We start from the raw sequence: 14563 nt of genomic DNA on the forward strand, positions 1-14563 counted from the left end.
GAGATTTGAGGACCAAAATGTCCTCTGGTTACACAGGTTGAGTTCTAATGTTTTAAGAAAGAAAAAGAGCAATTTTACTCCAATAATGATAAATCTATTTAATTTTAATCTCATTCAGTGAGATTAAAACATAAGTGAGCCAAAGTACTTGGTGCAATTTATTTTCACTTTGTCAGGCCAAATCCTGCTAGTGTGGAGCTATTACAAGTAGCCAAGCTGCAAATCCACAGCTTCTCTGTGCGGGCACAGCACAGTGAATGACCAGTCATTGTGAGGAGAGAGAATATGACTTCCCATGAAAGAATTTTTGAGATCCATTCCCAGCTTTCACAATGAAGTTGTCTCCTATGTAAATCGGCACAAGATGCATGATGTGGAATTACTTCTTAGGGCCAAACAGTGTATCAACTTCTCAGCCCTTTTAGTAGTCTGAATTCTTGAGGAAACTAGATTTAGTTGTACATATATCTATCCACCTACCCTCAATAGGTTTGAAGCTACTAGCTAATTTCATCCAAATTTCATAAAAGTGGATCTCTCAATCATAATAAATTATTTTGAGCTTTATGAATGTAGCTAGTGCCTTACACAAAACATAAATGGATTATTATTTTACTATACAGAAGGTCTCCAACAACCAAAAGGTCAAACGCAGAACAAGCCACTGGAGAATCCACACGTGTGAGAGCTCCAGGAATTTTGCAGCTCAGTTTGCTTGCTTGTGTACTTCAGTTGTATAGACTTAAATAAGCACAGTTGAGGTTTGAAAACGTAGCTTGTTATGATTTTATATCAATAGTTAACTGTCTTAGAAAACTGGATTTGCTTTAATTTTGTAATAACATCATCCTTAACATCATCTGGAACTGATGTACAATATTTAATACTTATTTGTGGAGTTTATATGAGACAGGTAAGATCTTTCAAACTAGAGGTGGAGATCTCATAACCAGAAGTCTACTCTGTTTCTAGCTAAGCCTACAGCATGTCATCCTGCTGCTATCCTCATGGTTCATGAAATTTTGCCTTTCCTACTTGGGCAGAACCAAGGTACAAATGCCTACCCCACATGTGGCTGCTGAGGAACATATATTTCTGATGTGCTAATATGGTATCTATTGCAACAGGGTAAGGCATGGGACAGGGCTGGTGTAATGCACCACATTGCATACAGGTGAAATAGGACATTTCCTGTCCTAGCACGCCTGCCATCCCAGCAGAAGAACAGACACAGAAGTACAGCACTAGCTAGCCTTCTTTTCACTACCACATATTTCAAACTGCAAAAAGCCATGAAGCACAAACTGTTTAGGAGAAGAGGAAGCTAGGATTACTGCAAAGAGGACAATTCTTACAGAGTCCTATCCCTCCATTACAGGAAGCTCCGGGAAGATGCACCTCTGGGTACCAGTGCTTGCCTCGGTAAGAGATGTGTACTGCCTGGAATACATGTACTGCAGTCAGTCATACGGTACAACCTATATTTGGACAGCTCAAAAGCAAAACATTAACCATCCTTCGTATTCAGACTGTAAGGGACAGTGCAATTGCTGTTTCTTTCCAGAGAAAAGCCAATGTGTTCTGGTATCCTGCACCAAACAGTGCCTAAAAACAAATACTGAGAGAGGAATATGAAAATGAGACAGGCATATGGTGATATTTCACCAGCATGTTCATCTCTTTTCCACTGACCTGTACTTCAGGCATTTCCTGAGAGCGTTCTCTGCAGGGTAAGATTAACCTCATCTCTCCACAGAGGTGTGTACCTGAGGTATCCACCCTAGATTGTCTTTGCACTGCATGGTTCTCCTGACCTATTTCAGACATTTATTTTAGGATGAGATGAATTGAGCCTTCACTGGCCTGCTTCTCTTCATCAGTTGTGAAGGGCATTCAGATGATTGGCTCAGGTTTCATTTGATAAGATGCCACAATTCATCGTACTTAATAACCCTAGAGTTATATGATTATGTCTTTTTCAATACAGGGAAAACTATAATTTCCACAATTTCCACAGCAGAAAATTTCACAGTTTAATAAAAGACTGTGTAATAAGGGACTTCCTTTTACTTGTTTATCGGTCTGCCTCAGGTAGAGAAGCACAGGAAGAAAATGAGATAATATTAAATGATTATGATTTCAACATGCCAATAATCAGTTCATCAAGGTTTTTAGTCATCCTAGAGAAAAAAGTTTGAAGTTTCTTGTAATAAGGCAGTGACATATAAACTGAAGAGCCATAGGAGAGATTAAACTGAAAGATAAATGTTAATTATCCATGCTATTTTTATTCTATACATTACTAATTATTATCATGAAACAAACCACCCAAGCAGAAAGGCTGTTTCGATTTCAGACTTAAATGCAAAATAACAATTTTTAAAATTTTAACCAGTGGGTTCCTTTTTTCTAATCCTTTCCTTACTTATTTATGGAAGAAAAAAATTATTTTTAATACCTTTACAAACTCAGCAACAAATACCCAAAGTAAATAGTGGGCATAAGGAAAAGAAAGTGCAGTGAAATAGAATAAATATGACCAGTATGAATTCACATCATCTTTATTAGATAACCATACCACATATCTGAATGGCTGTATAAAAAAAGAATGAAATATCGGAGGAGTTTAATATTCCAAATAACTATGGGCAGCTTGTACCATAGTGAAGGAGCCATTTAAAAGCTAGCATGCAAAGAGTTGAAATTGAGATTTAGAAGAACTAAGCTCCTTGTATTTTTTTTTTTTTTTTGCCTCTGGATGGAAGAAGGAAATCTTATTGCATTGTTTTATTTCTTTCCACATATCCTATTTTGTAGGATTTATTGTATGTTCGAATGTGGTAGTTGTCATATTGACCTACAATATTTCACAGTTGTTTGAGACAAGGGCTATTGCTGTATAAGTTCATATTGACATAGACTCAGGCCCATGGCAAAGCTGATTTTACCAATAAAAATGTCATCTAAAATTCGACAAATTTTGTTCTATTTTGCACGGAAAATATGAATCAGTTTTTATTATAACAACATAGTTGGTACCCACTTGGGTCATAATAGATTAATTTACTAGGTAAACAAAATGTAGAGTGATAATAGCCTTCTTTTGTGACACACTGCCAAACCTGTCATCTACATTAAACATTACCTAAAAAAAAAAGCTTCTTTTCTTTTGCTGTTTGGAGTAACTTTCACATCTCATGCTTTTACATGTGTCTTCTTTAACCAGCTTGCCAGCTGTCTGTCTATCACAAGCGCTCACCCACTTCACTGTAGCACTAGAATCAGCTGGGATAAATAACAATTGTATGGGGACAATGGGAATTGCCTGTGTGGTTTGTTCTTTGGTTTGTTCTTTAACATGTTCATATCTGACAGCAAGCTACTAGGCTTGTTGCTAGTATACCTACAACCAAAGCTTTCAAGGAGGTGGTATAGACTCTTGATCTAGGATTGCTGAGACCAGAGAATGTCTTCCCTAAATATAGCAAGACCCACCTTAAATCTTACTATGTTCCCAGAATTGCAATAACAAAGCTTCTCGTTTTCTGGCTACTATAAAAATCAGCCAATTAACAACCACTAGTTCTTCAGCTACACTCTCTGTGACTTTAAATCCTCACATCCCCTCCTGGGAGAATTCTAATTGGTTTTGCTTTTTGTTCTCTTTTGCTGTGAAATTAGTACCTTCTAATCCAGGAGAAGACTGTCCCTGATAAACACACTGAACTTGTTTCTGTGAACAAAAAATATATTTGGAAATCATTGAATGTACTGGACAGATGGTTCTGCAGGGGTGATGCACTGATAAACAGAGATGTACCCCATTACTGACTAAAAGTGCACACTCAGGTTGCAATTACAACACAGATTTAACTGTGCAGTGTCTCAATTCCTTGATTCAGTTGCTGACTAGACACAGATGATTGGTGGCATCTGAGATGCCTGAGGGAGATGGGGATGGGAAGTACCATCACAGATTTCTGTAACGTGACATCTGATGAAATGCATGAGGGCACCTCACACGGCACCAGACAGCTACAAGGTCCTAGTCAGCACAAACAGAGCCCAGAGAGTTATTCAGTAAGCAGATAAAAGCCCATATTTTAGGATAAGCTAATTGCTTTTTAAGCTGTATGGCTTGATCTCCATATACAAGCTTACAGCCAGATGCCTAATCTTAAGCTGAAAGCTTCTTCTAATACTTCTAATTCAATGTGACTCTATGTGATTTGGACCAACCTCTATGTACTACCAAAAGTCAAGCAGGTGAGAAATTTATAAGCTTAGCACAATTTTCTTAATCACATATCTACACTGAACTTTACTAAATGCAAATGAGTTTTCTGACTATAAGCTTAATTACACTGGCTTTTCAAAAGAGGGTACTTTCCCCCTTCGAAGGGCTTAGAAAGGCCATAAGTGATACAAACAAGCATCCTAAAGGATGAAAGCGAGGTAGGAAGCTTCACCTTTTCTACATTGTCTCCAACCCAACATTCCCTGTATCTGTTTCCAAGAAACTGTCATAGCATAGGTGTATGTGGAACAGGTAAAGATCCAGTTGTTCTGGAACCGAATAGTTTTCAGTCGTGCTTGAAGCCATCTGGAAAACAAAGTAGAAGTTCAACAGGTAACAGGAACATATCTGGGAAATATGGGGTCAGGGGTAGAAAGGGATTTGATAACAAGATCTGGGATGTGACGGTATCAGCATACTAAGGGTAATTTGGGTATGTCATTCAAAAGATAACATTTTTTCCAATCTTTTTTTCTGATTCATTTTCAGCAGTAATTTTAAGTCAAAATTAACCACCATCATCTGAGTTACATAACTCAAGGTAGAATCTTAACAAAGAAATAACACTTTTAATTTCTCACATGGTCTCAAGGGCATGGTTAAATTTATAGGAGTTTTAGCTAGATATTACTAATAATAGACATTTATTTTCTTTGCTTCTTTAATGGATTTTAAGACTAAAAACTTAGTGATCTCTAGTTGATTGCTACAAATGAACACCACTCTCCTTGAGGAGGTGTACTCTCCATAGTCCATGCTCTGGATATACTCCCTCCTGCACTGTGAAATGCTCTCCAGTCAGCTGGAGCATCTCTGGTCACAGGCAGCCTACTTAAACTCATCAGTGCAATGTTCAGAACGTAGTAAGTTTTTGGTTAATACTTCCTAGTATTGCTTAGACATTTATCTCACTTTCCAATCAGTAAGCTGCTCCAGATCTGATTACCAACCTCCACATTCTTCTCTCAACAGCTATTCATACTAATTTTTCTAACACATATAGTCATGTAAATCTGTAGTAAGACCTGAGGTACTGCATATTTATTTCTATTTTTCATGGTTTATTATCCTGACATTTCAAAGTGCTCTGCTTAAGCTTTAATAAATGTTGTATGACAGAGAAATCAAACTTTTACATAAGAAATTGCTTCAATTAAATGTCAAAATAGACATAAAAATTAGTTTTAAAGCCATCTATCCTTCTTTCTAAATAGCTGTGCAGAGGTTGACTCAGGAAGGACAGTCCTGCTCAGCCTCTCCTCCTTACATTTCATAACATGGATCTTCACTGCAGTATTTCAGCATTTACTGTACATTGAATTTAATTTGTAAGACCTTCAAAATACTGATGCCTTTTTTTCCCAGTGTGAAAGGCTACTTAAATACATAATAGAGTGTGTAAAATCAAGTCTTGTAGGGTGCCTTCTGTAAATATAAATGCTTTATCTGTTCCTTTTTTCCTTTCTATTTTGTAACACCATTCTTTTTCCCTTATATTCCCTGTGACGTATCTACACATAAACTCTCACAGTACAGCCATCCTAAATATTTATTACCTGTGTAATCTTTTTCCCTTCTGTGTCTTTGTTTTATTCTGCATGTTTGGACCATTCATGTAATTATTCCTGCTACTACTGTAGGTTTCCTTTTGCCATCTTTCTATTTCCTATCAAACTTCTTTGATTTTCTTTATTTTCATACATCTCTTTCCGGAGTTTATACCCTCTGGCTAACAGCATAGTACTCCTCTGGCTGATTTCTTTCCCATGAAGCTCATTCCCAGGATTTTTCTCCTTTTCAGACTCCTTTGTTCCTATTCACTTCTAATCCCCTGATGCCCTGCTTACATCCACCACCACATATTCTTCGGTCCCTTGCTGTTTTACCGCATCCCCTTCAGCAGACTGATAATACAATTTTAAGTGAAACTAAGAAACCTTAATACTACTCTGATCCTTCTTGGATTTAGGCCTGGGATAGAGCTAGAAGCAAGATGAGAAGGAGAAGTGAGGTGGAGGGATGGGAGAGGAACAGCTGAGGAGAGACAGAAGTGCAAACTTGATAGCACTTCACAGGCTGTTTATTTCCCAAAGACTGTCCGCTCAGCTGGGTGGCAGAGCAATGTGAGCCACCGGATGTGCAATTTTAATACTGGTGTCAGCAAGAGCTGCTCATGCAGCTTTTGGCCAGCAAATGAACTGGGACATCATTGCTTTTCTCTGCAGCCAGGATGCACCCCAGTAACTTAGAATTCAAGGAACCAGGAAACAGAGGAGGATAAGCAAACATAAGAGTAGAAGTATCCTTTGTGAGGACAAGTGTGTCAAGGAAAAATCCACTATATGGTAGCAGAAAGGTGATTGTCTGGCTTGCATAAGGGAAGCTGTGTGTTTATTGACAAGTAAAGGTGAGTCCATGCTGGCAGAGACACGTTAACTAACTCTAATACTGCATGGCCTTTCTTCTGCAGTGCCCTAACTCCACTCATAGCCAAAAAGACAAAAAGCCAGGCATCTCAGGACCAGAATCCCAATCTTCGACCCTTCCAGGCTTGATTTTTCCATAGGTATATCTTCAAGTATCCCTTACTCATGTTCTTAAACACTCATGGCATTGATTTGAATATTTGCATTTCTGAGTTTCTAAAAATTTAGTATGCACAAGTTGAATGGACATTTTCAAGAATCTACAGTATGAAAAATAAGAATTTTGTTGTATAAAATGTTGTTCAGTGATGGTAGGAAGTTTGTCTCCCTGAAAAAAAAGAGTACAGAGAGAAAGGAAAAATATATAAATTTCTTTTATGCTAGTGAGTAGCATAGATGAGAATGGGGTTCAGAAAGAAACTTAACCCCTGTGAAAACAGTACTAAGATTTAGATATTACATTTATTTAGCAAAATTCATGCAGGATGATTATTCACCTGTTATTCCTTTCAAAAAATTGCCCTGCTGTGTTATATGTGACACAATTAACAAAACATTACAATGTGTTTCAATGAATCCAGATATGTGCAATTTTCTCCAAAGTGTGATTAAAGAAATGATTGGAGGGCAAATGGAACAGCTTTTACTGAGACAGCTAACAATGAGACACATTGGGTTCTTATTATCTGTTATTAGCTTTGGCTTTCAGGTAGGAGAAAAGTACATTTTAGGAACCATTCAGTGTCCTATTTTAATAATTCCTGAAACATGCTAGTTGCTAAGAAAGTTGAATATTTGTTTTATTTTACTTAATATTTTCACAAAAACATGGAACCTATGGAAAGATGCTCCAAAAGATTTGTTTAAGGGTCAGCTCAGGAGAAATTGCTGCATATTCCATCAAGGAGTAGAGACATTAGCAATATATGGAGCCAGAGCTAATGCTCTAATTTCAGGCTCAAAAGCTGGGTTCTGCTTTTGACGTTAGACTGGGACACATAAAATTTTTGGCAAGCCTTACACAGCTTTAACAGCCTTGGCAGCTAGGCACCTGCTTACTTAGTAGTTTGGGCCTTTGTTTCTTTCTGCCTTATTTTCTAATGTCCATTTTTAATGATGTGTGAGTTTATCATTGTGCTGAGGGCACTGATGCCCCAGTTAATGTTGTCTGTCCACTGTGGATTAGGTGCCCAGTTTCCCTTATGGCAGTTTACCTTATATTTTAAGGCAAACAGCATACTATTACCATTTCCAGTTGTCACACAGGGCTTTCTTTTTCTTCTTGCAATATATGAACCTGACCCTGTTGGGAGAATCTCATCAGGAGAAAGGAAATGCTGTCTCTGAAAGAAGTAAGCCTCTGTTGAGCAGCCACCCTGAACTTCTGCTGAACTTGGACCTTGAGGAGGGAACCTCTGTCTCCTGGTCTTCCACAGGAGGATATGTCCCCCAGCTATGGGCTGACCCAACCTTACACCATTCAAAATGTACCAGCCTGTGACACCACACGCCAGAGATCATGTCTCCCTGCTCTAGATACCATCATAACACAAATAATGAGAAATGTACCATGTAAGCTGTGATGTGATCCCTCCCTGGAGTGCTAAAAGCCTTTTGCTTCTCTGCATTATTCTTTGGAGGTGAAGATGCCCACAGTACTATTCCAGAAAATTGGCTCTCGATTTCACTTCTCTTTTATGAGGACACTGATTTGTTTGTTTCTGCTTTCAAAAGTCAGCTTTCTATTTTTCCTTCCACTTATTGACTGTACAGTACTTTCTGCTTAACTGAAAGCTTTTGTAGCTGACTGAGTAAAGCTCTGTATTGGTGATACGTCTAGAGGGTTAAGAACATTTTCCTCAGGGAAGAACTTAATAGTATTTCTTACCACAAGAGAACTTGAAATTGTCTTTAGGAAATTAAAACAATTTATTTGGTGGCACTGCAAAATGTGTTGTCTGAGAAGAGTCAAGAGCCACAAAAAGAACCACTTGCCTCTATCTAAAATCTCAGCCCTTCTCCTGGAAAACAAATCAATCCTGTTGTTTCCCTGACCTGTTAAGGATCCTACCCTCAGTCTATATCAGCTTATTCTGAGCTTCTGCTTAGAACATTTTTAGCCATTGTTTGGTTTTCAGTATGATAAATAGTATGCAGATTCCTCACAGAAATCCAGAGGGTTTTAGCAAAATGTTACAGGAAGAATGAGACACAAGTAGGTGTGTTGATTTCTGTGGAGTATGTCAGTTTTCACTCACTGAGTCAAAGCTACTGCTGGTCACTAAGAACTTGCTTAGGAAGAAGAGTCTACAGCAGATAGTATGTGACTTCCTGACAGGATTAAGAAAGGAACATTAATAATGCGTAAGGTTACAAGGAAGGCAGTTTCTTTGGTTTCACAGCACCTAATTTCACTACTCTGCACCTATGGCCAAGTCCACACACACCTACATTTGATATTTCAATTTTATTTGCATTACCCTCACTATTTTCCTGCAATTAGAGATCCTTAAGAAAATCATAAGAAAAATGAAGACTGGGAAAAACCCCACATTCCTGTACAGGTCAAACTCATTGCCCAGCTCCTGGGTAAGAAATGGTATCTTCTACGCAGCTGGTTCACTACCACTTATCCTGCCATTTCCATGTCTACTGATCATTTTTAAAGCTGCCTGCTTTTTGCTGAAATAGCCAGCAGTGGTAGAGCCACTGGGCTTTGATTTCCTCTTGCAGGGAAGGCTCGGGTCTCAGTAGCCACCTTTGAGGTTTCCTGTACTACTAATGACTACCATGGAGCTCCTCCCTGTGGGAGCTATGACACAGAGAACCATTTCACTACTGCTGTGACACACATTTAGTAGAGGTCCTTGAGTGTGTATATATCTATATAGAGAGAGAGATATAGATATAGATATATATAACTAAAAGAGTAAGCTCAGATAAATCAAGGCACATAATTCTATACAGATTTCAGAAAACATTTTCTATTAACCCGCATAAAAAAAAAATGAATCTGAAAAAGCCACTCGTTTAAGGAGGGAAAGTAGCAGGAGCCATTTAATGTACCAGCTTAAGACCAAGAGAGCCAGTAAATATTGCATAACTATTAACTTAGATTAATACATAAATTTAAATAAATAAAGACATCTATTATAGCATCCAATCCAGATTCATATTTCTAAGAATCAGTTATGAAAGTATGTCTGAAACATTCTCTTTTTATATCAGTAATCTCAACAGTTATGAACTTTTTATAATCTCCTGTTGAGAAAAATTCACAAGAGTACTCTGACAAAACAAACAGTGACTCCAGCTTGGAGTACATATATTTTTAAATGCATGACAAGGCCAAAAGTTTTACTTATTGGCAAAACCTTCAATATCACTGAAATCCTTTTTTAATAGCAGAATAGCACTAGAGGTGCTGGGTAGTCACAAAGTAGTAAGAACTAGACGTTCTTTTCACAAGCTTTTGAAGCTGGATTTAGGTGCCTGACTGTAGACACATGTGACAGCTTTAACCATCACTTCAAACTGGTTATTTTAGACCTATCATCTCTCTTGGATACTGTAGACCATGTGGTTCTGCTGACACATCATGAGAATGTTCTTGAAATAGATAGATACACTCTTGAATCATTATTTTTCTTTCATTCCATATGGTCTAGGTGCCCTTGACATAATTTAAAAATACAGTGCAGCAGCACAATTTAAGATAAACCACTACCAATAAGCCAAGCAATTTAAAGTCTCATATCCCCCTTCACCTTCGAACAAATCCCTCCCAACTTACCATTCCTCTCAACCTTCCTGAAGGAAAAAAATAATATAAAAAAATGAACTCAGCAATGTACCTTAAAAAAATCATTTGAAATTATACAGTCATTCAGTAGTAAAAGAGTTGAGATATTGGATCTATAACATCACTGTATCATAGCAAACAAATTGCACAGACCACGATATTTCAAAAGCAGATGATGAATCAAATATATAATTTGGGATAAGTACACAATTATGCCATTGTTGTTCCTTCTGTTAGTTACCCTCTTCAATTCTCCTGCAATGGGCCTATATACAGCACTTCTTAAACCCCAGAATCATTCCCATATGAAGTTCTCTGGAAGCCTACTTTGTAATTTTTTAAAATCTTCAGCTTTACATGAACTGTGTCCTTATCAGAAGTCACTTGAGCGGTTAAGAGTCTGTTCACACGACGGGCTCAAATCAAGCCCTTCATGGGAAGTTACACACTGCAGTGCCTGCATCCTCCCGACAGCAGCTTTATATCACTGTTTTAAATGATCCAGCCACAGCAGTCAATCTGTTAGCATTTTACACTTACTTTTCCTAGGTGCAAACAGCAAGGAATTGGGCCTTCCATCACTTCCAGTTTTTATAAGGCTTCAGCAAACCAGGCAACATTTTGCCCCTTGTTTCACCCCTGAAACTACATCATTGCCCCAGGTTCACAGCAGTGTAACTGAGCACAGCATCTGGCAGAGAGCCCAGAATTTGACCCAGTAGGTTTATGGCGTATGGAGATGATATTAACACACATCATGAGCCAAATCTGCACTCTGGCTGCTCAATAAAAATTCTACCACCTCCATCATTGCATTTAACCTCTTATATTAACAAGAAAGCAGACCAGACTGATCACCGAGAACAAGTTAGCCCAGAAAATGTACTATTTCTCAGCCACAAGCATTTGCATTTTGTAACCTTTTTTACTATTAATAACTTTTTGAGTAACAGGAACTGAACAGTGGCAGGTGGATTAGCAACATTTCACTACACATTTAGAGTATTTGTTAAATTTACCATGTGATTGCAGACGCACTTGAAAAATATAATTACAGAGTGAAATTTTCACTTTAAGTTAATACATGGGGTTTACTTAAGTATAGACATCTTAGTAAACAACTGGTTTTCAGTGTCACGACTAACACAATTTTTTGCATAGAAATCCTTAAGAACTGATCTTTTTTCCTCACCTAAAAGACTAAAATAAAATAGGGCAAATTTTTTAAAAAATTACCAAGAGCATTCTATTCAGATCAAAAGAAAATATTTTCTTTTCCTTGCAACTTCTTAGCTGTTTCTGTCATTAAGTTTGAGCATTTTAATAAAGAACGCCAAGATCTTTTGAGACATAGAGTGATTTCAGGTAAAGTAAAAGATGAAAAATGTAATTCATTACAGGAATGGTGAGCATGCAGTTGCAGAATGGTCACAATTCATTTTTTTGCCTGTGTTCAGCTAGTTCTAATTACCCAGAAGGTATAACAATAAATGAAGTGAAAGAAATGTACCATACATTGAATTGATCCCAGACTTTATCTATACTATCCTGCCAAGCCCCTTACTGCTATTCCTTCAGCCATGTTACAGCGTATGACTAACAGCTGAACACAACAGCATTAGTGCTGGGCTGAATTAACATCAATTAGCATTTAAATTGCATGTTTAAATGAGTGCATTAATGGGTGCATGCAATTTATAACTCTCTCCCCTCCACTTCCAGCTTTATCTAGTGCTAGAGATTTGTCAGACAGCTGGTATCAATCTGCCTAATCTCAGACTTAGAATGACTGCTCGTCTGCATACATTTAGCTGGCACACACTGATTAAAGGAAAATTCTTATAGGTTGGTTTTAAATTTACAATGTGGTGTGACACAAATCTTATCGTCTGCATCTGATTTTACAGCTAGCTTTCAGGGGCCAAATATTACCTGATTTACAATCGTTTCCCAGTGCCTTCAGATGTGCTGCACTACATGTTAGACTGGACCAAATCTGGCCCTGTGTTTCACTGTCTATCCATACAGATGTCAACAAACTACTGCTTGTGCTATGACATCCCCCCCTTCCCACGAGGTGAAACTCTGAATATCTGTTTCTTCAAGGATGGTAAGAGTAAAGTACAAGTGAAAATTGTCTACCACTAACTGCTAGTGCCATGAATGAGTTCATTCTGTATACCAAAAGTTTTAATGAGGGATATTCTGGAGGTTTAAATTATAAAAAGTTTCTGTTCCCTGAAATGAATTTGCAATATCACTGTGTTATGAGAATAGCTAGTGTAATTTATGGCATCTATTATTATTATTACTATTATTATCTATTTAATTGAAACAAGGAGTCCATACAACTTCAGGCAATGAGACAAAATAGATGTTGAGGTAAAACAAAGGTCAGTTCAAAATCTCTGTCTGTGTTTTCGGTCAGATCTGACTCCAAGGCCAAAACCACATCAGTCTCACCACAAAGACTATGAGCTTGGGAGCTCAAGTGGAGGCTCATCTTTGGTGCGTATATACCCCATATAACCCCATACAGCTCAGGTGGCACACCAAGCCTGCTCAAGGTGCCCAGAGACAGAATAAAGGGTGTCTGTTGGATTTCTGCAAGGCAACTCTGGGAATCAAAGACAGAGACTCGTAGATGTAGCACAACAGCAATTGCAATTGTGTGATAATTTCATTTTGTTCTGATGTCTGCTCAAAGATGTTATGCTTCTTTAAATATTTCATGTCTATGCACTGTTCCGAAGTTTATTATTTATGCAATAGATGAAAGCTTCTAAATTTTTGCTTGAATAACACACTACTATGGAAAACCGACTCATCAAGGTTAACCATTCTTCTTGCTTACTACCTTCAAAAATTACATCCTCAAGAGAAATTGCACAACTAAGTCAGACACTGTGGGCAAATTTAATTAAGTAAATGTCAGAGTCCACAGTTGTTACAGATGACATAAAGAGAAAAAAGAGATAGGGCATAACCTTGAGGTACTTGATATCGCTGCCAAATGCTTTAAAGGATTGTTCACCTGGACACGAAGCTTTCAGTCTGTGGCACTATTAATATATGTGTGTATCACAGCATGTCCCTCAAAATAAAATTCCAGTGTGATGTTTCTTATTCTCATTGAAGAAAGCCGAGGGTGTAAGGGAATAAAATACAAAGGCCTCTGCCAGAGCAGCTCTGACACCCACGCACTCGTTAGACAGGAGTGATCTGGACCCAGTGCTGCTCTTTAATTGCAACCACAGCAGGCAAGCCCCAGATTTCCCCAGCTCAAGTTTATGCTGGCAAATGGCCAGTGACCTTGGGCTGGCCACGCGTTTGTATCAAACGGTGCATGTGAAGCTATCCTCTGCCTTACTACCAGAGCAGGGCTGCTAGAAGCTAGGCACTGGGTTGCTAGGACCTGGCTGCCCCAGCCGAGAGGAGTTGGGCAGTGGAACCCCCAACATTGTCTGGAAGACCTTTTTTAGTATCTCAGAATATGTTAACTTTGCAAAAATAGCTGTATCCTCTAAATACTGAACAAGCCTAACATTTACTGTTCTATCTATATTGGTTTTGGGGAGAAAATACAGTATTTGTCCAGATTTTTTTAAATCCGAAAAGAGTGATTAAAAATCTGCCACTGATCAAGCTCTAATATCCTGCTGCTCTTCTGGGCCAGCGAAAGCTCAATATGGGCTCATCAGCTTTAGCCCCTTACTTTGGGAGAGACACAGGGGACAACTAGTTCCACACTTTCCTAATATCAGCAAAAAGAGTCCCTCCTGGGAACCCTTGGTGCCCATCCACTACCAACCCATGGAAAGGGATAGCACAACTCTAGAACTTGCTTTCATTCAGCAATGCACACCCAGGAGTTGCAAAGTCTACACAGGACTGCCAGAGAAAAGAGTAAAACTGACTGTTCCCACGACATCATTAAAAGGCTGAAATGACCCAATGACTTGGCACTGAGAAGAAGAAACTTCTATACATTTCCCAACTAACTTGTTACAGTGCACCCATATTCATTTAAAGCTGGCC

Source organism: Chiroxiphia lanceolata, chromosome 1 (genome assembly GCF_009829145.1).
Source record: "Chiroxiphia lanceolata isolate bChiLan1 chromosome 1, bChiLan1.pri, whole genome shotgun sequence".
NCBI classification, from domain to species: domain Eukaryota; kingdom Metazoa; phylum Chordata; class Aves; order Passeriformes; family Pipridae; genus Chiroxiphia; species Chiroxiphia lanceolata.